This window comes from Rhinopithecus roxellana, chromosome 8, assembly GCF_007565055.1.
Source record: "Rhinopithecus roxellana isolate Shanxi Qingling chromosome 8, ASM756505v1, whole genome shotgun sequence".
NCBI lineage: Eukaryota > Metazoa > Chordata > Mammalia > Primates > Cercopithecidae > Rhinopithecus > Rhinopithecus roxellana.
Genome location: NC_044556.1, coordinates 22831353 through 22858321, shown reverse-complemented (window position 1 = coordinate 22858321; position 26969 = coordinate 22831353). Strand labels below are relative to the sequence as shown.

Genomic DNA, 26969 nt, shown 5'->3' with positions numbered 1-26969 from the left:
CCACCCACCTCGGCCTCCCAAACTGCTGGGATTACAGGCGTGAGCCACCATGCCCGGCTGGGCCCTTTTTATAAGGAGACTAATTGCATTATGAGGACACTGCCTCTATGACCTAATAACGTCCCTAAATCTCCACCTCCTAATACCACCACTTTGGGAGTTAGGATTTCAACATGTGAATTTTGGGGGGACACAAACATTCAGATCATAGCAAGTTCCCTGATGACTAGTGAAGTTCGGCACCTTTTCACATGTTTATTGGTCAGCTGGATAGTCTCTTTATAAAATATGCTGTTGATTCTTAATCTCTTTTACCCCTGATAATGTTGTATCTTCTGTTGTTTTTCTTATCATCAATATGTTATATATATTTCTCTATTATATTATTATTTGTTATTTCTGGGTGTCTCTCTCTATCTTCTAATTAACGTATGATATTCTGCCCTTGCTGGAAACCTGTGACAATATTCATTAGGGAAAAGAAAATGAGAAAGAATAAATGAAGATTTTAGGTTTAGGATGCTTTAGGATGGAGCTAATGTCCTCAAAAAAACAATGGGGACAGAGTAGGGAAAAAATGTACATGCAGCCTGGGCACCTGATCCCCTTCCATAGTCATATCGCCTCTGCTCCTTCTGTCTAATTTATTCCACATTGTGACATTTGTCTATCGTTCTCCAATTGTTTCGTGTTATATGTTCTGTATACTCTGACCGTCAGTATGTTTTTCAAGGGAAAGGATGCTGTCTTTTACTTTGTATATGTACTCATCATTTTACCCTAAATAACCTTGTATGAAACAAGACCTAACAGTCTATCTCTAAGACCATAGTAATTCCAAGCACTTAGATTCTGAGTTTTGTGTTGAAACCACAGTTGATCTTCTGTTGTTATTGAGTCTGTGCTTTCTAAGTTCAAGCTGTGACACCGAGAACCGCACACCCTGCCTCCTCTGGAAGCATCCTACTTTCTACTGTCATTTTCTGGCCCTCCCCGTCAGCAGGGATTTGGGTCTGCAGGCTGGGATGCAGGGACATGACTGCCCCCTTTCCCATCTCCCAGTCTAAAAAAGGAGTGTGGTTTACAAGGGTATGAGCAAATATCTAGGCCCTTTCTATCACAGATGTGATTTTTGTTTGAGGGCCTAGTAAAGGAAATTAACTAAAATAGTTATTATTTTCACAAGCTAAATAAGTAGTTGAAGAAAATAATATGAGTAGGATATAAGAAAAATTTTATTGGAAGAAATTTCATTATTTAAATATTCACCTGAAAGATCTTTATTTGTAGTGAAACTCATTCACCCCTCACCCTCCTACGTGAGGCAGGCCGAGAACACTGCCCTGGACCTCCAGTGATCCTGTAACACACAAAGATAAACAGGCACTTTCTCGGAACCAGAATTTAAACTTCCTTCAGCGATCTCAGGACTAAACACAGGGTGTGTCCTGACTGCTGGGGGTTTACTTGGAGTCCTCAGTTGCTCAATCACAAGAATTTCCGTGTTCCTAGTCACCAGTTTCAGGACTAGGGCACTACATTTCTGGGGGTCTGGAAAAAGGGAGTATATCACTAAGGGTGTCAAAGCCAAAACTTGATCAGAAACAGATTTGACTTTCACTTATAATCCAAACCAGGAATTCCCTGGACATAAGATCACTAATCTAGGGGGAATCCTGCGTATGGGTATTCTGGGCGATTCCAAAACCTTAGTTATTTGGGAACTGTGATTCCAAACTGGAATGTTTCTTTTCCATGCATGCTCTCTCATCCTGTGGGCAAGAATCATGACTAATTTACTGTTTTTAGAACTTATTACTACTCTAATCTAAGCCAAGGCATTAAAAAAAAAAAGTGCCATCACTCATATGATATTCTGTTCTGTCAGGGACTTCTGTCAAACCATGATTGTTGAACAGCTTTGCCTCTCTGGAAAGCAGCTTGCTAGAGAGACTTGGGATAGAGAGGGAGGGTCATGGCCAGATGCCGAAAGCAACATTTACATATTTAGTGAAGGTCCAGGCTTTACTCCTTAGTAGCTATGTGATTTTGGATAAGTTACCTAATTTCTGTGAACCTCTATTTCTTCCTCTGAGAAACTATGATAAGCACACTTACCTCAAAAGGCTGACTCGAAGCACAAGTAAACAGTGGACATGAGAACACTTGGTGAACTATGAAGTGATCCACAAAGAAGGGTATTGTCATTTTACCCTTTCCTCCAATCCTCAGTGGAACTTTCCTTATCTTTTCAAACCTCCTCCTAGACCCCGATCCCAAACCCGAGGAATAATTTCTGACATTCAGCAGGTATTGAATAAAGGTTTTCTTATCTGGATGAACAAAATATTGACTAGAATAGATGAATGGATTCAGTCATTTAACAGATATTTGTTGGGTGCCTAGTAAGTGTCAGAGACTGTTGGAAGTACTGAAGAAATGGCTGTGAACAAAACAGACAAAAGCCCATGCCCTCATGGAGCTTCTGTGCCAGAAAGCGGAGAGAGACCCTGAAGACATCAATCATTAAAACATAGGATGCTGACTAGTGATGAGTCCTGTGGACAGCAGCAACGCAGGGAAGGAGGAGAAGGGATGGTAGGGGTGAGGTTAGGCTCTCAAAAGATGGGTGTGGTTATTCCTAGAAACTCCAATTCACAGCTCCAGAAGCTGAATTCTTTGGGGATGAGTTAGCTTTCCAGGACTCCTAAAGAAGTGTGATCTTCCTCCCCACTCAGCAGTCACTCTGGTCCCAGGCACCCAGTGGCTAGGCTCAGGGTCAGAAGCCAGGCAGCAGCTGAGGGAAAGCAAGGACAGCCAGGCAGATGGAATGAGACCCAGGGGAAGTATTCCAGCACCCATCCCTGGAAATTAGATCACCTTGAGAAAGAGTCTCCACCTTGCTGTGTCTAAAAAGCCCTGCACTGTGTTTCCTTGAGTAGAACTGGATGGAGACCAGTTTCGTATACTTTAAAGGCCTTCCCTGTTTGCATTGTATAAGTGACACATTCCTGTCCAAACTCATCCGACTAACAGCTGCTAATTTCCTAGCAACCCTGCTGTAATGATTATTGCATGGAATGGAATGAATCATAGCACAGAAGCACAAGTTTATATTTCAGGGGAAAAGAATTTCAAAATTCTTTCTCCATGTCTCTTCTGCTACTCAACCTCCATCTGGACCATCCCTGACCAAGCTCAGCAAGAGGTCCCCTTCCTTCAGCAAGCCCTCACTGCGTGACGGCAGTGTTGAGAGTCCTCTACCAAAATAATAGTATTCACCAGGCTTACACTTACAAAGAGCCATCATGGTTATTTCTTGACTTTTTGGAATCATTCAGTTTCTGCTGCATGGCAACTGCAGTGGGAAGCCTGGACAAATCTACAGAAAATGATTTAAAATCACATAAGAAAGCCTTGTACATCTGTTCGAGGATGGCAAGTAAGTTGTATTTTGCACTCCAGTTCCAAATGATTGGTGTTGGTTCTGTGCAACACTGGTCTGTGAAGGAGCTCAGGGAGCTTGTTGGTAGGGTAGTGGGGGGCGATTGATTAGTCATGCTGCCATGGATGAGATACAGTAAAGGGGCACTCCTCTACTCCCCTTGCTCCCTAAATGGGCATTCCATTTACAATACCATCAAAAAGAATAAAATACTTATGAATAAATTTAACAAAAGAAGTGCAAGACTTGTACACTGAAAATTACAAAATTACAAAATACCCTTGGGATTTAACACACCTCGTCTCGTTCCAGCTTCTTATTTTACAAATGAGGAAACTGATATTCAGAGTTGAGGTAAGTCCAGCAAGATCATACCACCAAGGAGCAGCAGGGTCGAATCTAAAATCCAGCCCTCTGGCTTTCCATTTGAGTATTGTTTTCAACATTAACTCCTTTTTTCACTCTCTCATAGGTCTGTAGAGGGCTGATTTTATGAGGCAAGGAGAGATTAGGGACCTGGCTGGTCTGTGTAATGCCTGATACATGGTTCATGATAACCAGCTGCTCCCTGCTCCCAGCCTAGTTTCTGATCTCTCTGCCCCCTCCCAGCGGGACTGCAAACCACAAGCTGTTGCAGCCCCAGCTGGAAGAATGAGGGGGCCTTCCCATACAGAAATCCGCAGTGATGCCCTGGGGCCTGGAGTCCTGTTCCTGTGCCTGAATTCCCTTCTCCCTGTAATTTTATTGCCTTCATCATTCTTATCATCCCAGTTTGGACAGGCTCGAACTTGTGATGGTATGTTTTTATTTTTCTCTCAGAGTGATGTTGATATAAAGTGCATTTATTTCTATTTTAAAATTTAGTCTTCCCAGCTAAACTAATTTATTCTGTGGGAAAAGACCATCACATGTGAATGTGACTAGAAGGAAAAAGGGACCAGAAGGTTTTTTGTTTTGTTTTATCAAGAGATTAGCTTCTGTTTAAAAAATAAAATAGAATAAACCTTTGCTCAACTGATACAATTACCTTTTGCTTGGGCAGGACCTGGCCTAATGCCAGGCTTTCATGCTGGTCATCACCTCCTCCTGAAATGCTCTACGTCCTCACCACGCCAAACTCTGTTCTTCGTTTATGTGTTTAAAGTCCTCCTTTGACTTGGGGTACAATGAAGAAGATTTGTTGAGTTCAACAGTTATTGAGAGTCTACAATGTGTCTAGCACTGGGCTTGGCACTCAGGATTCAAAAAATGAGTACAGACTGGGCTCAGTGGCTCACACCTGTAATCTTAGCACTTTGGAAGGGAGGCCGAGGCAGGCAGATTGCCTGAGGCCAGGAGTTCGAGATCACCCTGGCCAACATGGTGAAACCCTGTCTCTACTAACAATACAAAACTTATCTGGGCGTGGCAGTGGGCACCTGTAATCCCAGTTACTTGAGAGGCTGAGGCAGAAGAATCGCTTGAACCCAGGAGGCAGAGAATGCAGTGAGATAGGATCGTGCCATTGCACTCCAGCCTGGGTGATAAAAGTGAAACTCTGTCTCAAAAACAAACAAACAAATAAAAGAGTACAATAAGGACCCCACATTTGGGAAAAATAACTGAGCAACTACAATGAGCCAGAGAAAAAAGCTAAGCCTCACACCCTATTACCTGTCTATCTCATTTACTTCTCATCCTGAAACTACTCTTCTTGTGGTCATGAGCTGAATGTCTTTTGTTCTCCACTCTATCCTCAGCACCAAATGCAGTGCCTGGCACATGGTGCCCAGGAAAGACTATTGACTGAATAACTGATTTCCTACAACCAGTCTGCAAGGTAGACATCCTTTTTTTCCCTTTTTTACAGGTGAAGAACTAATGTTGATGGAAGTTTAGCAACCTTTCCCAAAGTCTCATAGTGGTAATGTCTTGGGTAATTTGTTTCCAAACTCTGCTTTTTCTCCTGTATAGGACCCTGAGCCACTTCACCTTTCCAGACTCAGTTTTTTTTTCTTTTTTCCTTTTTTTTTTTTTTTTTGAGATGGAGTCTCGTTCTGTCACCCAGGTTGGAGTGCAGTGGCGTGATATCGGCTCACTGCAACCTCTGCCTTCCGGGATCAAGCAATTTTCTGCCTCAGCCTCCCAAGTAGCTGGCACTCAGGTGCGCACCACCACACCTAGCTAATTTTTGTATTTTTAGTAGAGATGGGGTTTCACCACATTGGCCAGGTTGGTCTTAAACTCCTGACCTCGTGATCCACCCACCTCGGCCTCCCAAAGTGCTGGGATTACAGGCTTGAACCACTGCACCCAGCCTAGACTCAGTTTTCTTAACGGCAAATTCAGAGGAGAAGGCTGGATGACCTTAAAATCTAACCAAGCTCTAAATTTCATAACCAATGCCCAAAGTTGGTAGTGGAATGCATTTGCTCATTTTCCCTGAGAGAGTACTTATTTGTCTTGTTTTTATTTTTTTTTAACATGCATTTCTTCTGCACATGTCATTACACTACCAGCTGTTTGAGCTTAATATTTCATTTTGTAACTGGTTTGTACTACTCCCAGATCTGTGTTCTGTGCTCAAGGACTTCTCAGACATTTTAAAGTGCATGACTTTCTGTAAGCCTACCTTATCTTAAAGACTAAGCAAACCATGTGCTACAGTTCCCGGCACCAGGAATTTTTTTGTTTTCTTTCAAGGACAACCCCAAGCTTTGGGTGCTCTATGGCAGGCTTCAAATAATCTTTTGTCTTAAGATGGAGAAAACATTTCTTGGAAATAATGATTCTTGATTTTGAAGGGGAAAAAAACAGATTTTGAAATTTTGTGGGATCATACAGAAATCAATTTATTTCTATACACTAACAATGAACAATCAAAAATGTAATTAAGAAACAATTCCATTTACAATACCATCAAAAAGAATAAAATACTTAGGAATAAATTTAATAAAAGAAGTGTAAGACTTGTACACTGAAAATTACAAAATACTGTTGAAGAAAAAGAAAGAAGATCTAAATATATGAAAAGACATCTTTGTCTTTTCCACAAAAAGATGTTTGTGGACCAGATAACTTAATATTAAGATGGCCACACTCCCCAAATTGATATACAAGTCTAACAAAATCCCTATCAAAATCCTAGCTGGCTTTGTTTCAGAAATTGACAAGCTGATACTAAAATTCATATGGAAATCCAAGGGACCCAGACTGGCCAAAACAGTCTTGAAAATGAAGAACAAAGTTAGAGGACTCACACTTCCCAATTTCAAAACTTACTGCAAAGCCACTATAATCAAGACAGTGTGGTACTACTATATGGATAGATATATAGATGAATGAAATCAAATGGAGACTATAGAAATAAACTTTTGCATTTATGGTCAATTAATTTTGACAAGGGTGCCATGATAATTAACTAGGAGAAAGAATAGTCTTTTTAACAAAGTGTTCTGGGATAAGTGTATATCCACATGGAAAAGAATGAAGTTGTATTCCTACCTTACACCATGCACAAAAATTAACTTGAAAAGGATCAAAGACCAAAATATAAGAGCTAACACTAAAAAACTCTTAGAAGAAATTTTAGATGTAAATCTTTATGACCTTGGATTTGGCAATGGTTTCCTAGACGTGACACCAAAAGCAAACACAACCAAAGACAAAAATAGATAAGTTGGATTTCATCAAAATGGAAAACTCTTGTGCTTCAACAGACACTATGAAGAAAGTGAAAAAACCACAGAGTGGGAGAAAATATTTGCAGATCATATGTCTGATAAGGGTCTAGTATCCAGAATATATAAAGAACTCTTACAACTCAACAATAAAAAACACAAGTAACACAATTTTAAAATGGGCAAAGGATCTGAATAGGCATTTCTCTGAAGAAGATATGCAAATGTTCAATAAGTACGTGAAATTATGCTCAACATCATTAGTCATTACAGAAGTCAAAACTATAATAAGATGCCACTTCATACCCAGTAGGAGAATATACTAGAAAAGAAAGACTATAACAAATATTAGTGAGGATATGGAGAAATCAGAATCCTCCTCCATTGCTGCTGGGAATGTAAATGGTGCAGCTACTTTGGAAAACAATTTGGCAGTTCCTCAAAAAGTTCAACATAGACTTACCGTATGTCCCAGCAATTCTTCCTAGGTATATACTCAAGAGAAATGAAAACACAGGTCCACATAAAAACTTGTACACGGATGTTCATAGTAGCATTATTCATGATAGCCAGAAAGTGGAAAGAGTCCAAATGTCCATCAACTGATAAATGGATAAAGATAATGTGATGTATTCATATAATAGAATATTATTTGGTAATGAAAAAGATGATGTACTGATTCATGCTACAACATAGCTGAGCCTTGAAAACATTATGCCAAGTGAAAGAACCCAGTCATGAATGATCACATATTATAGGATTCCATTTATATGAAATGTCTATGAAAGGAAAATCTGTAGAAATAGAAAATAGATTAGTGCTTGGCTGGGGCTTGGGGGAGTTGGAATGGGAAGTGATGGCTAATGGGTACAGGTTTCTTTGGGGGAGGTAGTATTCTGGAATTAGTTATACAATCTATAAACATACTAAAAACCAGTGAATGTTATACCATAAAATGTGAATATTATGGTGTATAAATTATATCTCAATAAAGGTGTTTGAAATAAATTTTGTGTAATCAAAGAAAATTCACTACAGAAATAAGACTAATTGAAAATCCCAAGCTAGCCCCATTTTTAGCATTCACAACGCCCCCACCTCTGTTGTAGCAGGTCATACCCATAGAACTCTAATCTACATGGATCCTCAAAGCTTGGCTTGTCCACTTAGTCAATGATTCTTCAAGCCCATTTGTGATACATCCTCTGGGTGATCATCCAACCTGTGCTTAGCTAGGATCATTTTACCTCCTTTTCAAGCATTTATTGAACATCTCCTCTGTGCTCAGCTCTGCGCTAAGTGTTGAGAATACACTGCATTGTTATCTCCTTAACGCAACAAACATTTATTTGATTATTTGTAATATATAAGACATTTTACTGGTTTCTATTCATTTCTGTTTATTCATATCCCTTTTAGCTTAGATTCTCCTAGAAGTAGATCTTCAAGCAAAGATTCAAGATCTACTTCTAGAGAGAGTGTATTTGGGAAGTGCAAGTAGTTCTTGCCAGGAAGTGGGAAAGGGGTCCCTAAAAGGAAAGGGAGCCTATGAAGTCAGCTGCCACAGTAAGCCTCTAGAGCTTAACCCTAGAAACTTTGAGGAAAGATTCAAAACACATGCTGAGAAATTATTCCACCTGAGGATGAATTGCAGAACTCCTGCTGGACATGTGTTCATTCCACAGTATCTAGACTATGCTGCCTTCCCCATTTTCCAGTCAAGAGAGAGGATAAACCTCAGGAGCAAGTGCAGGTTCAGGCAATCGGTTGGCAGGACTTGTCCAAGGGATAAGGATGGGATACTGACAGCATCAGCTGCAATACCCTTCCTCCTTCCACAGAGGACTGAGGATGGTGTATGAGAATACACAAAACGCAGCAGAATGCCATGAGTTAGATAAAGGTGAAGAGGAAAACCAAAGATAAAAGGGAAACTAAGTCTTTATGACAAGGACAAGGCAATGACTATCTTCCTAGCCGACTCAGAAAACAGATGCTGTTTCTGTTCTCAGCTTCAACATAAGCCTATATTCCATCACACACTAAAATACAGTTTCATGAAAGCAATTCTCTAGGAAGTCAGCTGTCTGCAGTCCAGATACGGAGCTCTCTGTGATTCTTGCTGAGCAGGATCAACATGCTGGCTGGGAAGGAGCACTATTAGAGGATGCAGGCTTAGGGCGGCAGCGCATGACGACTTATATGGCTGTCGGCAAGTCTGGTTCCAAACGTCCAGCTGAGAGTGGGAGATCGCTGTGGTGTGGTTCCCTAAATGACTCCTCACCTGGAAACGTGCTCCTGAAGAAGATCCTGGCACTACCTCTCTGCCAGACTGGGTAGAAACTCTCACTGAAGCCAGGAAGGAAATCATGGTGCAGCCGCCCTCTGTCATTGCCCCTCTTCCAGTCTCATCCCACCTTGCCATTGGAGTCCTAGTCCCGGCTGAGGGCGTCCCTTGGAAGCCGGGCTTGAGGGCAGCGGGAGTGATGGGCAGGTACATGCTCTGCTACTGTTGCCTAATAGAATCACCAGCATTGCAGGGGATTCTCAGCCACTTCTCCTCTCCAGGGCCACCTGATGATGACACTCTTTCACTTGCCTTATTTCATCAGAATTTCACAACACCCTAGTTGGCAGGCAGGCCGGCCGGGTACATCCCTCTCCCGCCTGACAGAGGGAGAAACCAAGGCTCAAGGTCACATCAGCAAAGAGAAAAAGCTGGGGTTGACAGCCAGGTCTTCTGACTTAGTCCAGGGTTCTTTCTGAGGTAGGAAACTTCCCTGTGTACTCAACCCTAAAACAACCATGGCAAAATTATTGTCAGGCTACAACTCCACCAAACTGTCTGAACACTGGAAACTGCTTATTTTAATTGGGAATGTGGTCTCATCTGGCTGTAATCTACATGGCCTTGCTATTCAAACATTTAAAAATACAGATGATTTTTTTTTTCCATTATGAAGTCACAGTACTCATTATAAAAAATGTACTTAGAGTGGATTTGTGGATTTTTGTGCTTTGGAAGGAAGGCCTTCAGTCCATTCTTAGGGGGAAGATGATCTTGTCTTTAATGAATGAATGTTCTCAGGGAAGGGTGATGCCAAGCCCTCATACTGTGTTTCTAGGAAAGGGTAGACCCGTCTCATTCTCTGAGTCAAGGTCACGGTGGTATTATGATTCTAGGGCACAATGGGCCCATCTCACTCTTCAGAAGGGTAAACGAGTTCCAACAGGTTGAGGTTCTGGCTTAACAGACAATCTCATCCTTGCCAGCAGGCTGGCGAGCCTTCTTAAACAGAATGAGAGCTTTTGTATAAAACAGTTGGGTGGGGTGGCTGTGCTGCAGTGGGGAGGGAATCCCTCACTGATGTCTCAGCTGCCCAGGAACCCATCGCTGAGAGTGGTCTAACAGTGAGTTTGCTGAACTCAAAGTGCCCCAGTGACAGGACTGAGGGAGGGAGCACTCTGGGGACGCATTCCAGTGACCAGGGGTCATGCCGGACCAAATCCCTGCCCCTGCCCCTGCCCCTACCCCTACCCCAGGACCAAGCTAACCTGCTAGGGTATCCTAATGGAGGTGAGAACTCCCTGGACCCCAGAGGGGCCACCCCTACCCCAGGGCCCAGCTAATCTGCTAGGGTGCCCTAATGGAGGTGAGAACTCCCTGGACTCCAGAGGGCCCAGCAAGGTGTGAGGAGGTGACACTCCACAAGGGCTGTGCTCTTCACACCTCCTCAACACTCCAGGACACTCATAAGGCCCATCACGGCTGGGCCAGCATGGCAGGGAGTGATGGCTAGAAACCCATTTCCATATCTGGAGTCCAGACAGCAACTGTCAGTGCACCCTGAGCCAGGCGCTGTGAGGATGAGACATCAGTCTGACAAAATACAGAAGATTTGCCAGGATCCCCGCCTGCGTCTCCCATCCCAGGAGGCACAGCTAAGAGCACTGAGTCCTGTCTCCAGCACACTCTTCCACCCCAGGCCTCCCTGAAGACGGGAGGGAGGGTGGCTCCAGCTGTCTTTACCACAAGGAACCTAATGAGAGTGCGCTCCACCTTTCTTATTCCCTAAGTCAGCAGCATCTTGTAGCACCTCAAACTGGTCATAACCACCTAGGATTTTGAAAGCCAGATACCTGCCATGCTGATAAGATGTTTATCAGTGGAAAGGGTAAGTGCTGTTATCAGCAGAGCATTTGGGTGGAGGCAGGCAGCAGCTCAAGAGTTCAGATCCTCGCTGCGGGTGAGTGCAGGGCGTGTGTCCTGCGGGCTCTCCTGCTCGGGGCATAAGTGGGATTGAACAGCTTTCATTTGGCCCTGTGGACATGATCAATGTCCAGTAGTCTTTTGGCTGCTCCCTTTCATGGTTCACAGTAAGCCGGGCTTCTCCTTACTCCTGTGAGGCAAGGTGATGGCTTGTGATTGAATCTTGGCTGGTGTATTGTGAGGATCGCATGCATTTGTGTTAAATTAAGTTGAATACAATAATATGTAAGCCACATGTGGTAGGAGAATAATGGCTCCCCAAAATTGTCCATGTCCTAATCCCCAGAACCTGCAAGTATGTGAGGTTGCATGGAAAAAGGGAATTACACTTGCAGGTGAAATTGAGGTTGCCAACCAACTGACTTGAAGATCTAGAGATTATCCTGGATTATCTGGATGGGCCTAATGTAATCACAAGTGTCCTTAAAAGTGGAAGAGGAAGGCAGAAAAGAAGTCAGAGTGGTGCAGGGAGAAGGTCTCAACCTTCCATTGCTGATTTTGAAGATGGAAGAATGGGCCGCAGACCAAGGAAGGTGGGAATGTTGGCTACTTCTAGAACCCGAAAATGGTGAGCAAACAGATTCACCTCTATGGCCTCCAGAAAGGCCTAAGATCTTGATTTTAGCTTAGTGAGTCCCATGTTGGACTTCTAACCTATAGAACTATAAGATGATAAAGTTGTGTTGTTTTCAGCCACTGTGTGATAATTTGTTACAGCAGCGTTAGAAAACGAATAAACCGTGCATCAACAAATCTTCAGAAGCAGCTCCCCAGGCTTGAAGAATGTTTCAGAGTTTTCAGATCTTTGCTCCAAACAAGGCAACCACTCTTACTCCATTTTTAAGTTTCTCCAAATTTTGTGTTTCAAAAGGAAGACATATTCTTAAAGTTTGTAGAATTCATGGCTGCAAAAATGGCTTGAGGAGTCTCAAGTAGGTGGGAAACAAGTTTGATAAGGTTTTCTCTTTCTTCAGTCACCACTTTTGCTCATCCTGTAATGACTGTCTTAAGTATATTCCATAATCTAACAATCACATTCATTCAGTGTCCAGTCCAGTCTGGTTCAAAATGCCAACCTCGGATCCAATTTAAATCTCATTTCTTCCCTCTCCTTGGGAAAGTCAGCCCTCAGCGAAGGATTTGAGGGAGGTAGAATGTGTGGTCAGTCCTCTTATTCTTCACTTTCCCATTCGTGGGTTAAGTGTCTCTAGGCTGGAGGGGACAGGGACCACCTAACATGGCCAGCCACCTGTCTGTGTGGGGAGATGTTTCTAGTGTCACCCTGGCTCAGTCAGGGTCTATATGATCCTGGAAGTTTTGAGGGTGCACTGATCTTATCATAAATGATGGGCATGGTTTTTTGGAAGCTGTATCCAGCCATACCCCTGTTGTGAGTCCCCGTCAGGGCAGCCATATCTCCCTTTGACCAGCATTGTGGCCTGTGCCTTTAACTTCCTCTCTGGGCAGGGCATTGCCTCACTTGGCCAGTTAGCTTACTGCCAAGCAACTGACAGACAGTAACCTCATTCCTCTGCCCAGGCCACTCCCACGGGCCTTCTGCCTTCAGAAATCTCCAGGTTTTGGCCTCAAAGTTCGTGGGTGCCTCCAAACTCCCAGCACACAAGTCAGGTTCTTCAAGAGCTCTCCCAGTGTCACCACATTCTGCTCTACTAAGAGGGCACCCCCGGTCTCAGAGCACGTCCAAGTCTCCACCTAGCTTGGGGAGGAAGTCACCTTTCCCTGTGAATGCCACATTGACTAACACTTGTCCTCTTTCTCCTTCTTTACCTAGCTCTCTGCTTATATTACAGAGGGTAGCTGGGGTGAAGGCTGGGGGGAGCCAGCAGGACCAGTTCTGAAGCCTCGTATGAAGTCTTGAGCAAGGGGTCTAGCCCCTCTTTAAAATGAAGGGTTCCTAATTAACACCCTTCCTTTCAAAGGCAGCCTGGCCTCCCATTCCTGTTCCACCTGTTCCAGCTGCTTTTCAAAGGGCCCACCTTTCGGTGCTGGCTTTTCATAGACTCCGCCTGTCAGTTGTAACAGCCATCCTCGTAAGTGAACCAAAGGATTCGAAGTAAGGTTTCCTGTGAGCACAGTCCATAAGGATTGGGATTCGTATTCATGAACAGGAAGAAGCCCAGCCCCACAGAAGTAAACACAAAAGAACAAAGGAGTTTTACTAAATGCTGTGGTCTGAATATTTGTGTCCATCCCAAATTCTTATGGTGAAATTCTAACCACCAAAGTGATCGTGTTAGGAGGTGGGGCCTCTCGAGAGGTGATCAGGTCATGAGGGCCCTTAAGAAATGGGCCCGGGAGCTCACGTGCCCCTCCCACTGTGTGAGGACACAGCAAGGTGCCCTTTATGAACCAGAAAGTGGGCACTCAGCAGACAGCAAATCTGCCGGTGCCTCGATCTTGGATTTCTCAGCCTCCAGAACTGTGAGGAATACATTTCTGTTATTGACAAGCCACCCAGCTTGTGGCATTTTGTTATAGTGGCCTAAGTGGACTCGGCTACTAAATTTAACAGAGTAACAGGTGAGGTGAGGAGAACTGCTGCGCTTCAGGCCCCTCCCAGGAGACCACCCTCACCTTTCTCTGAGCTACCTAGGGGCTACAGGGAAATGGACTTTGACTCTGAATGGAGCTGTGCTGGAGCTTCTATCTGTGACCCAGCCCCTTGGGCCTCACAGCCAGCAGGTGTGGACGAGGCTACATTCACAGTAGCGGCCCACCTGCAGCTGCCTCTTACCCACACAGGCCCTTCTCCAATGTGCACTCCAGCCCCAGCTGTCTCTGCGTCCCCAGAGCATTCCCTGCTGGCGGAGGAACCCCTGGGTGCTACAGGAGCTGAGCTGGTGCTACTCTCTGCTGGCGGAGGAACCCCTGGGTGCTACAGGGGCTGAGCTGGTGCTACTCTCTGATGTGCTGGAGCCTCTCGGGGTCTGTGGAGAGGCGTGAGGCCTGCTTCGCTCGCCTCCTTGGGCGCTGTCAGACAGTCCCAAACTAGAGCTTCTTGTGCCCTGTCTTACAGGCTCTTTGGGTTTCGTTTATGTAACATTTAGCATTTACAACGTTCTGAACAGTTTACAAACATGAACTCCGATGACTTCAGAGCAGCCCTGTCAGGCACTGCGGGCATCACCAGTTAATGATGAGGAGGCTGAGGCACAGAGAGGCGAGGTAACTGCCCACAGTCACACAGTTGGGGGGTGGCATGACGAAGCTGAGATTTTTAAATAATATTTCATCATATATATGTGTGTGTGTGTGTGTGTGTGTGTGTGTGTGTGTTTGTGTATTTTACTGGCAGCCCTTTCTCTCCTGTGACCCAGATGAGGTCTTCAAGGGACCAGATGGAGAACAGAGGCAACCACACAGAAGTCACAATCACAATTTGTCTCGGACACCTGACGCTTCACTGTTGGCGAGGCCCACTATGCCTCGCTCTCTCTCTGGAATGAGTTCTATCCCAGAGGCTCCTATACCCTTTGGAAATAAACTGCTCAGGCAGCCCAACCAGTTCATCCAAGAGGCCTGGAACCACAGCAGCGTTGACAGCTGAGATGAGAGGTGGTCCCTGATCTGATACAGAGCCTGGGTTTAGCTTTGATTTCTCTCTTCTTAGGCAAGATCTTTAGAGAATGACTTTTTGTGCCTGGCCATCTCCTGCTGTTTTCTCAACCTAAAAGGGCTACGTTCACCTAAAGAAGAAAAGCAAGAAAGCTTCCGGGGCTCAAGAGGCCAGGGCTGGAAAGAACTGCTCACCATTTCTGAGCCAATGGGGACTCACCTGGGCTCCTCATTGGTCAGAGAACTGTGGCTAAGCTGCAGAGTGATTGCTTTGACAAGAAGGGAAACATTTACCTTTCCTTCCTCCCTCTGCTGTCTCCTAGTTAACAATTAAATGGAGGGAGTTGCAAAGACAGGTCAGAGACTTCAACGTCCTCCTGGCTTGAGGATGAAGGGGGCTCGAACCCGAGTGTTCTCTTCACTGTGGCCAGTACCTAGGGCACTGGGGTTGCTACCAGCTTGATTGGAGGCCTGCTTCTAGCCCCAGGCTGTTGGTGAGGGGCCTCACAGATTTCACAAACAGGAGGATGGCTGACCAAGCACCAAACTATTTAGAGAAACACACACCCTCCCTTCCCGCCAGAGTTTGGGCTGGTTTCTCCCAATGCTAATGAACAGCTCATAAGTATTAATAGACTCCTTGGCACCTAGGAGCCAGGCAGAGTAACTTCCAGTGTGAATTTGGGCCAAGGACCCTGATGCGGTCTCAGGATTTTCCAAGTCCCTGTTGAGTCTGTGGGTATGAGACACGGGGGGAGACTGGGGCAGCTCCCAGGAAGCAGGCTCACCAGAGCCAGACAGGCTCCCAGACAGCTTCTAGGTCACAGAAACCTCCGCCTGCCAGATAGGCACGAACACGGAAACGCTCCCAGATCCTCGGAGTGTGGAGCAGGCTCCAGGCGGGCCAGGATCAGTGCCTGGTCTCAGAGAACACTTAGGTGGGGGTGAAAAGCAGGAACTGAGAGCTTCCCACCCAGCACCTGTCCCTGCTACCGGCTAAACCTGTGTCCATCAGTGCAGGAATTGTGCGGGCAATACTCTGAGCCTGTGCTGAGGCCATGTATGGACTGAGGAAACCTCACTGTGTGTGTGAAGTTAATTCAAACCTATTTCCCTGAGTGCTTACATATTTTCATAAGGAAAGTTCTGTCAGGAGAGCTGCCTGAAACAACACCTCTGCCTGCCCTCCCACTTTCTCCTGCTGGTGTGGGGAGGAGAGGCTGACATCGCTGGCTCCACCTTCCTCTGCCCCTGGTCGGGTATTAATGCTGCCGTTCCCACATGGCCTGCTGTTTCCCCTCATCCTCAGGAGGGCTGGTCTCTGAGGTGCAGGCAGCTCCGCCAGGCCTGGGAGCATGACGCCTCCTGCCAATGCCTTGCCAAGGTCCACTGGCCCTCACCCTTCTGCAGGCCTGAGCCTCTGTGACTCTCTGCCTCCGCGATTTCTCTGGATTTCTTTGTCCTCAGGAATGTTCTGGGGCCACAGGCAGGTCAGGCCGGGCTTTCCGGGGAGCGAATGCTCTCTGCCAGTGGTGGAGGGAACTGGTAAGACACATCCCCCAGATTCCTCTCCTGTAGGTGGGACGGTGCCAGGAAAGTTCTACACCATCCTTCCCAGGTCCTAGGAGGACGAGCACAGTTGTCCACAAGGTAACCATCCTGCTCATTCAGCACCTGTGTATCTGTGTCCCTCCCTCATCAGCCCCCTTAAACCCCACAGTGGGTAGGAAATGTCAGAAAGCAAGAGAACATGCTGGAGATAAAGGAGCTTCTTTAGGATTTCGTCAAGACTACATCCCTGAGAAAAGTGGGCTCTGGTGAATCGTTTATCAGTAGTGTGCTCTGATCATTGTCCTGGGCTAAATCATCAACCCAAGGCTTGCCCACCCTTTGAGTCCACGCAGGATAGGAACTGGGCACATTTTTCCTTACTTTGGCAGGGCCTGGCACCTCACAGCACTTGGTAGGCTCCGATAAATGCTCAACCATGCTGAGTTCACTCCACAGTAGCTCAGCTGGAAGGGGTTCTTCAAAGACCACTGAGATGAGAAAGAATGACTTTGTTGAAGACCTTCTCTGCCCATCCAAATCTATCAAGGGTCAGTTATTCAGGCATTGCTACCTCCCATTTGTCTCTAGCACTGGAGAAGTCTGCTTTAAGTTCTGGGTACGTGAGCCAACATAGGGCTCCTGGCTTAGGAGCTGTCTGTAGTATTCAGGTGGGAGAAGCCTGGAGCTGGGCCTGCCTTAAGGGCAGAAAGTCCAATCCTGGACTGAATGCCTCCCTGTCTCCAGAACCAGGACCAGGATATCTGGGGCTTCTTTCAATGCTATTTCTACAAGGCTCACCTTAGACGTTAATCTCATGATGTAATAATACTTGACCATAGTATGTATTTATTGTATGTGGCAAGGAAGCAAGTGGATGTTGAAAATTCCTCGTTGGATCTGAACTTGGAAACAAGTTTGAGGAATCTATTTTACTTAATCCTACTGAAAAATTCCCTAATGAGTTAAAGAAAAACTAAGTAAAAGAAGAGAAAAAAGCAGCTGGCACTTGAAATGAAGATCAAATCATCAAGTCCTATATGTCACCCACAGATCTGAGATCGCTGATTCCCAGAGATACCCGGTTTCTCAGTGTCAGAACACACTGCCTGGGTTAGTAAGCACAGGCTGTGACCTGGGAGGAATTGATGAACCAAATGTGTCTGAGCTTTTCACTTCCTCGGCATGAGTCAGCCAAGAAAGCCCACCTCTTCCCCCCAGCAGCGTGCAGGGCCTCTGCAGATAAATGTGCAGGAGAGCAGACCTGGGTGTGGTGCTGCCTGGCATTGAACCAGCCCCCGGATTCTTTGGCTGCAGAGTGGCCTGGCCGATTCACACAGGTAGCACCCTTTTTCCTCTTGGAAAAGGAAGCACCAGGTGGAAAGAGAGGCTAAAGGAAGGAACACAATAACTTTTTTCCAGGCCCCTCTACCCGCATGTTAAAGGCTTTTGGAAAATACCTTTAGTGGCTTTAAATGTCACAGATGACATATTCCAGGGTGGATCCAGCCTCTAATGGACTTGGCCCCTCTATTTTGATTCCTGCCTTTCCCCATCCTCAGCCCTGAGCAGCATAACATCTACATGGGGATAGCTGCAGGTGGAGCTGCAGAACACAGCTCCTAGACAAGTACAGTGGGGCCTACGGCTTCATCATCAAAATGTAAAATTTAATTATATAGATGAATAAAGGCTAGATAGATGCATAAATATACATACACACATACATTTTATCTGGTGCCAGGACCAAGGCCTTATTACAGCTCAGAGCTCCACTTTCAGCATTTGAGGGCGGGCTGGGCTCCGAGCTTCTCTCCCCTCATTGCTGCCCCGGGGTTCATAAGCAAGAACCCGCATGTGGGGGCTCCTGATCGCTGAACTGAAAGTCGACTCTTCAGTACGACAGGTAAACTTGTTTGAGAACATGGGCCATAAGCCATAATGACATCTAAGCTATTGCTTCTTGGCAGCATTGGATGATCAGGTCCTCGCCAAGGCTTGGCAAGGCCTGTCCTAGGAAATGTTCCTGGGCTTGATTTGAGAGAGTTTATTCCTTATAAGGTCCATCTCAATTCTTAGGGCACCACAAGACAATGTGTCTCCCCTCTCCTGTGCCATCAGTCAAAGAACATTTAGTCAACCTCAACTGGGAGCACAACACTGCTGGGGCTGTTGGGCATTCAAAAGAGGCAAGATATTGGGAATCTACCAGGCGTCTGCACCCTTGTTGAGTAGCCAATCCATACACAGCAGCAACTGTTAAGTGGTGGCACCTGCTGGCTGTAGCACTTAATAGGTAGGTGTGCATGGAGTCAGACTGCCACGTACACAGACCAGCCCGACCACTCACAGTAGCTGTGATCTTGGGCAAAACACAAAACCTCCCTGAGCCTCTCAGTTTCTCACCCACTAGTAGCATCTCGCCAAGCATATTAGGAGGAGTCAATGCAATAGCCTATGCAAAGTGCCTGCTATACTGCCTGGCACATGAGAGGCATTCAATACCTGCCAGCTGGTGTTGTTTTTCTGCAAATGAAGCATAAGCCCCTTGAGGACAGAGATGAGTGTTCATAGCTCTTTGTTATCTGCCACAGAACCTTTCACATAACATATGCCCAAGGGTTTGCTGCTCTACTCTGAGGGAAGGGGCAACACGAAGGGAACATAGTTTTATTGTGTAGGGTAATTTCCTCCAGGAAAGAACAAAACAGAGAATCTGTGAAACTTGGTACAGATCTTTTTTAAAAATCACTTTGTAAAATGAAAGTATTTTCAACTGCATGTATCCCTATTTTTAAATAGTTAACCAAGATTTGCATACCTGTAGTTTATTCTGGAATATTTAGACAGGTATAACAGATAAAATCTGAAGTAAGCAAAATAAGCCAAATATAATCTAGAGAAATCTGCCACAAACGTGTAGTTTGCTTGGATGAACATTACAATGCGTTTTTAAGGGAGCATGCAGAATGAAACTTTCAGAAAATAGACCTCCTTTGGTCCACATTGTCAATCACCGACAAGGCTTAACTCCAGGCGGACAAAATGGTCTCCACAGGCTGGTTCCCTGCCTGCCCTGCATGTGCTCCTGGGGCTGTTGCAGAGTGGTTCTGGGTGGGGCATGACCGACAGGCATGTGATGTGTCACTCCACCCCAGCCCAATGGCCAGACTGACCGCCACCATGGACAGCTCAGCCAGGAGGGACCCTCTTCTGCTCTGACATTCCCTCACTCCCTGCCTTGCTGTTGTATCATGGAAAAGGGCGGGATAAAGGTTTAGGAGGTGACCTGCATTCATGTCCCAGCCCTGCCACTTTTAGCTATGTGATCTTGGTTGACTCACGCTCTCTGAGTCTCACTCAGAAAAGACCCTATATGTGTAGATTTATAGATGGGGACGGTCCAGATGGTGTGAGTGATCAGTTCCGGCTCTAAACCCTGGCATTTTCTGGGATGTGGACAAGTTCGGTGAGAGGCAGGCAGCCCAGCTGCTGGCAGCACGTGGCTAGTGGATGCCAGTGCCTGGAGCTCTCTCAGAGATCACATCCAGGTTCTACCTGTATACCAGCCCCAGGATGTACACCCACCATAGTACCACCCCTATGTGTAGATGGCAGGTATTCATTTGAAGTGTTACCGGAAAGAGATCCTGATGGAGACCCCAAGAGAGGGCTCTTGGACCTTGGGCAAGAAAGAATTTGGGGCATGTCCACAAAGTGAAAGCAAGTTGATTAGAAAAGTCAAGGAATAAAGAATGGCTACTCCATAGGCAGAGCAGTGGCACGGGCTGCTCCAGAGAGTATGCTTACAGTTATTTCCTGATTATATGCAACAAAGAGTGGATTATTCATGAGTTTTCCAGGAAAGAAGTGGGCAATTCTGGAAACTGAGGGTTCCTCTCCCTTTTAGATCAAATAGGGTAACTTCCTGATGTTGCCGTGTCATTTGTAAACTTCTTGGCACCGGTGGGAGCGTCTTTTACCATGCTAATGTATTATAATCAGTGTATAATGAGCAGTGAAGATGAGCAGAGGTCACTTTCATCGCCCTCTTGGTTTTGGCAGGTTTTGGCCGGCTTCCTTACCACATCCAGCTTAATCAGCAAGGTCTTTGCCACCTGTATCTTGTGCCGACCTCCTATCTCATTCTGTGACTAAGAATGCCTAACCACCTGGGAATGCAGCCCAGTAGGTCTCAGCCTTATTTTACCCAGCCCCTATTCAAGATGGAGGCACTCTCATTTGAATGCCTTTGACAGAATCACGTAATCAAATAACATTTGCTGAGGACGTTTTGCAGAACAAGGGGGACTGAGGGCTGTGCTGTGAGGGCTACAGAAGATGTGCACATCCAGACCCTTGCCCTCAGTAAAGTGTCCAAATGCCAGCTGTGTCTGCAACAGGCTGTGAGACCTTCGGCACACCACAGCCTCTCTAAGCCTATTTCCTCGTCTGTGAAGCAAGGATAATAAAACTTATCTTCCTCGTTATACAAATCAGAGGTAATGTGCATAAAGCTTGTTGGATTGTTTTCAGGATTGGATCGTTGTTAAGAAATAGATATTATATGCCAAACTCCTAGCATAGTGCCTAGCAACTGGTAGGCATTAAATAAATGGCAATTACTATTGTTATTAATATGCTATTGTCATTATTTTTAGTGTGGATCAGTGTTAAAAGTGCTTCATGGAGAAATGGAAACCTGAAGGGACTCTGAAGGAGGAGTGGGGCTCAGCAAACAGCAGATGAGTTTCAATCCAAGCACCCATTACCCCCCGCAACACACGGCATACGTGCACCTCATCTCCTCCTGTGTTGCTAAGAAGCTACCCATGTGTCTGTCATTAATTCTCCAGAATCCTTGGACACACCCTTCTGCAGGGCTTTCTAACAGGAAATACAAGTCTCAGATTTTTTTTTAAGTTAAAATTGAGTACAGCACTCATACCTTTCTTCAAGCATGAACAGTCAATCAACAATGCCTCATGAGCTACTGCTCTCCTGCTCTTTGACAAGACAAATCTTTATTTCTTTGTGGTGATCCAGAAGGCAGTGGGAAGAATGACAGGGGCTTGGTTATCTTCAATTTAATCTCTACACTTCCATGGGGCTGGTGCAAGCTAGGGCCATTTTACTGCGCCCAAAGGAATTTAAGACATCTCTATTATCTCTAAAGAATCCAGATTAACATGCCTTCTTTGTGGGCAGGGAGACCTGCTATGAATTCTAGGATCTTAATTCAAATGCTTTCAAATTCTTACTGCTTGTTCAGTTAATTACATATATGTCACTACAGTCTTTAGCTTTTTTTTTTTTTTTATTGTTTTCTATGCTCCTAATTTTCTCTGAAACTGTAACATTATTTTAGGGGTTAATAAATTTGTAATTGGAAAAAATGCTTTTACTTCTTTAGCCTCACCTTTCCTCCCTTTCTGCTTCCCCTCTCTGACAAAACCTTTCTTTTCTCCAGTGTCCGTTCTTTCTGTAGGAAAACCACCATCATCATAATTACAATATGTTAAGTGACTACTATATGCCAGGAATTAGCTCCATTCTTCACTTATTTTATCTTACATAATCCTTTCCAAAACCCCCTGTCATAAGTAATATTATTATTCCTACTTTATAGCTGAGACTCCTGAGGCTAAGAGAGGTCGAGTGATTTGTCCAGTGCAGTCGGTGGGTAGAGCTAGGACTTTAATCCAGAACACCAACGACTGTTCTCTTCTTCACCATTACACTACTTTTTTCAAATTTCTAGAGACCTTCATGAATTCTTTGCATTTTTTTGGTGGTCTAAATATTTATATTCCTGAAGATCAAGTAGCTGTTCTTAATAAACAATTGTGGCCGGGCGCAGTGGCTCACACCTGTAATCCCAGCACTTTGGGAGGCCAAGGCGGGCAGATCATGAGGTCAGGAGTTCGAGACCAGCCTGGCTAACACAGTGAAACCCCATCTCTACTAAAAAATACAAAAATTAGCTGGGTGTGGTGGTGTGCACCTGTAGTCCCAGCTACTCGGGAAGCTGAGGCAGGAGAATTGCTGGAACCTGGGAGGCGGAGGTTGCAATGAGCCAAGATGGCACCACTGCACTCCAGCCTGGGCGACAGTGAGGCTCTGTCTCAAAAAAAAAAAATTAATTAATTAATTAATTTAAAAAATAAAAATAAACAATGACTTCCGTGGAAGCAGTTACAAGCTGCCTTGAAGCAACTGCCCACAGTGGTTTTCTGACCTAGGTGAACTTGAAAATGGAATGATCAGCTATCGGCTGCGTGGTTTTGTTCTTTTCAGAAACAAGGGAAAGGACGATGTGACTTTGCAAATATCTAGGGGACTACAGCTTAATAGTCTTAGCATAGCAGAACAGTACTGGGAATCCCAGGGTCTTCTACTGAAATCCCCCTAACAATTCCTCAAAATATTCCCCCCCCCCCAAAAAAAAACCTCAGCTCTGAAAGTTTACATGTGTTGATTGCCCCAGACAACAGGAAGTGAAACGACTTAGTTGGAAGCAGACAGGGTCAGGGTGGAGGTGCTGCTGAGTGTGGGAAGTCTGGAGTGTGGAGAAGGCGTCCGGAGAGACTTCCTGGTGAGCTCTTCAGAGGAAGGAGCAAGTGCAAAGGCGGTTGCACAAGCCGAGGGATCATCTTTTCTTCAACATGCACACCCAGAAGAATTTCAGAAGCTGCATGTGCTCTAAAGAAGAGCTGCTACTCTCTGGGTCGCTTGGGCTCCACACTGCTTCCTAAGTTTCTGAACCTCTGGAACTTTTCCTTCCCAGTGAATAACTCAAAGCCTTAATTCTAATGCAGCAGGTTTAAAGCACTTGCATGTGATTTGATAGGAAAGTCTGGGGTGGATAGTGGTCATGAGCAACAATATCCCAAAGTATTTGTTATTTCTGCCTGGCAATTATAAAGGATGAAAGTAACATGGTCATGGCAGAAATAGATGGTGGGTTAATGGTAGGTTAAGTTAGCAGATCTCAAGTGTTGGCAGTTTCCTAAGCCTTTGAGGTTTCCAAAGCTAACATCTTCAGAACCAAAGGGGCAATCTTCTACCGGTTACCGACTAAGAAGAGGGGGCAGTATCTCTCAGAGGGTATTTGGTAATGTAGGGGTGTCCATAGTGTCATGGTTATCGCAATGATTGGGGAGTGTTGCAAACATCTAGTGAAGAGGGCAGGGATGTTAAGTGTCCCGTAGTGATGGAACACTTCTGTGCTGTGAAGAACCACTCCATCTCAAATGTCAGCAGCACCCCTGGGCAGGTCCCTGCCCTCAAAGTGGTGCTTGATTCTGGACTAGGTCCGGAGCTCTGCACAGCCCATCTGAGCTTTATTTTCAGGAGACTTTGCTGAAAAAGGACTGATGACATCACCAGCATCACCCTCAACAAGTGTGTGTGACAGCCTGTGACGTGGAAGGCAGGGTGCTGCCTAACGAAAGGCTGCAAAATGCTTTGAGAATCAAATGGACTCTAATACAACTCCCAGTCTGTTACAATATCCAGGATGCTTGCACTTAACTTAGAAACGTAATGTATCCCCTTGCCTCTTTCTTCTCTCTTATTCTATGCGAACAAGGATTTGCTCTGTGAAGCCAGAATAAACAAAATTCTTACATACAAGTTTCCGTTAGCAGTTCCATATCAGTATCTATCTTCTCATATGATGTGCTTTCAAGACTACAGACTTCTCAAAATAATCAAAAGACTCTAGTGTACACAAAAGGCTGACCAGGCTCTGATCTAAAATAATATTTTGGCCTTATCATTTGGAGGGCGTTTTGTGATGTTTTGACTCTAAATTTCACATGTACAAAATTACACAGAAAAAAATTTAATTCTTAGACATTCTGAAATTGTTTTAAAAACCCAAACTATTTATTGTGGTCAAACATGCCAAAGGTAACTCGCCCTAAATACATTTTCTTCAACTGCAAAAGAAATGAATAAATTATGGAAGAATAGCAGATTTTATAATTTTGACAAGAGTCTGCATTTTCTGAACATTGATGTATATATATACACCTAAAGACACCCTATTCTATGTTCCAGAGTGAATTCTTATGCTGTGAGTTCTACCTTCAACAGCACTAGTGCTAAGCAGGGTAAGAGCTATGCAGATCTCTCTGCTAACTCCTCCTCCCCAACCCCAAATGTCTGTTCCATGGCTCGGTTCCATTCCTCTGCATTCCTTTCCTTGCATATGTTACAGGAAAGTGGTCCCGATCCAGACCCCAAGAGAGGGTTCTTGGATCTCACACAAGAAGTAATTCAGGGCGAGTCTGCAGTGCAAAATGAAAGCAAGTTTATTACAAAAGTGAAGGAATAAAAGAATGGCTACTCCATAGACAGAGCAGCCCCAAGGGCTGCTGGTTGCCCATTTTTATGGTTATTTGTTGATGATATGCTAAACAAGGGGTGGATTATTTACGCCTCCCCTTTTTAGACCATATAGCGGTACCTTCCTGATGTTGCCATGGCATTTGCAAACTGTCATGGCGCTGGTGGGAGTGCAGCAGTGAGGATGACCAGAAGTCACTCTCATCACCGTTTTGGTTTTGATGGGTTTTGGTCGACTCCTTTACTGTGACCTGTTTTAACAGCAAGGTCTTTATGACCTCTATTTTGTGCTGACCTCCTATCTCATCCTGTGACTTAAAATGCCTTAACCGTCTGGGAATGCAATCCAGTAGGTTTCAGCCTCATTTTACCCAGCTCCTATTTAAGATGGAGTTGCTCTGGTTCACATGTCTCTGACACATAGACTCCTGAAACTTGACCTTTCACCTCTCACCTTTATCTAGGTTGCCTAAAACTGCATTTTCATTTCTGACCTCTCAACACATACCTAGGGTCACATTTAATATTGCCTAATGTGCATTGCACATGCAGGTTATGTCTGCCTTCCAACAGTGTCCCCAAACACCACCTCTCCCCTCTTCTTCCTAATTCTTTCAGTTTCTCCGGGCTGTCTCACACCCTTTCAAATGAAAGCAAAATTGAGAAGACAGAGAAAGTGAAAGTGGATTTCAATTTTAGCTCATAATACCTTGTGTTATCAGCAACCCACTCCACCACTCTACGACAAAATAAGAAACATCTCTGGGGCTAGATGCTTCTTGTATCCCCAGAATCCACAATTCATATATGGCTAAGAAGGTTGGGAAGGATGAAACTATAAACTAAAAATAAAATCCTAAGCTCCCTAGCTGACGGAATGGACTCGCTCTTGTCCAAGGAGGCCTCAGAAAATGTTAAAAACCGAGCCTTGACAGGAGATCAGATATGCCTCATTATGGCCCCTCCCTTTTATGGGTTAGAAGGAATCGAGCAGCATTAATGTTAAAAGACTGACAGAACAGACTCTTCGTGGCAATAAAATACCAAATTACAAACAGGACCTAGGGCCATGCCAGACAAGGGTTGAGTCACTCACCTCTACACTTAAAGAATAAACTGTATTCTCTGCCACAAGGTTTACCTTTTTCTCTAGCAGCTAAACAAGCACTGGCCTCGAGATAAACAGTAGTAAAACAATTTGCAGCCATTGCCATGCACTAACTGACCCCCTGTTCCACAAGCCATCACTACAGCTTTCATTGGACAAGAGACTGATTTCAGTAACTTTCTCCTGATAAGAAGACCACCAACCATTGACTGACTCTGGCCAGTTTACAGAGGATGCACACTTGAGTGCCTTCGCATCCTAAAAAGACCTTTTGACATTTAGGGCCTAATTGTAACACATTTAAATGTTAAGTCTTCATCCCTAGGTGAACACAGGTTGTATGTTACATGCATGTTTGTTCAATATGCATGTGTCAGGACCACCTTCGTGAATATTCACAGTTCCTCTTATAACCTGTTGAATATGTGTACTTGGCCAACCCATTCAGCTTAAATTCCTGCCCAAACCCTCCTCCTTCAAAGTGCCTGCCTTTGGTCTTTGCCAGAGGCTACACTTCCCAGCCTGCAGATGGCCACCTTGCAGGCTGTAACCCTTTATAAGAAATAAAGTCTCCTTTCCAGATTTATACATTTGTGATGTTTTAGTTAAGAAAAACAGTCATCTCAACCAAATTTCCTTTGCCAGTAGAGAGCAATAATTTGAATAATATATAACAAAGTGACAGAAATTCAACTCTAACCAGCTTAAACAAAGGCAAATTTTCTTAGTTTAATGAACTAAGAATTCCAGGAGAGCCTGGACTTGGAGCACTACTGGATTTGGATGACAGACAATGTCATCAGGGACCTGTCTCCTCCCTCTCTTTAGCTCAGCTCCCCTCTTGATTACCTCCATTCTCAGACTCGCTCTCCCCAAGTTAGGCAAAGACAGCAACCAGCACTTCCTGCCAGCTTTGCACCACCACCAAGAGGAAAGCTCCAATGTCCTATTGTTTCTGCAAAAGGTTGGGAGCTGATGCTCATTTCCTCTGATTGGTCACCATGGCCATGC

The 26969-nt window shown here is 44.9% G+C and overlaps 1 long non-coding RNA gene across 2 annotated transcripts in view; it reads left to right on the top strand.

Annotated features, from left to right (window-relative positions):
- LOC115899093 overlaps positions 1-21785 on the top strand; it is a 215625-nt gene extending 193840 nt beyond the window's left edge. For both annotated transcript variants that reach the window (XR_004058719.1, XR_004058718.1), the window contains one exon: positions 21160-21785. This is a non-coding gene — a long non-coding RNA (uncharacterized LOC115899093). The remainder of the gene's footprint in view (positions 1-21159) is intronic.
- Positions 21786-26969: the final 5184 nt, after the last annotated feature.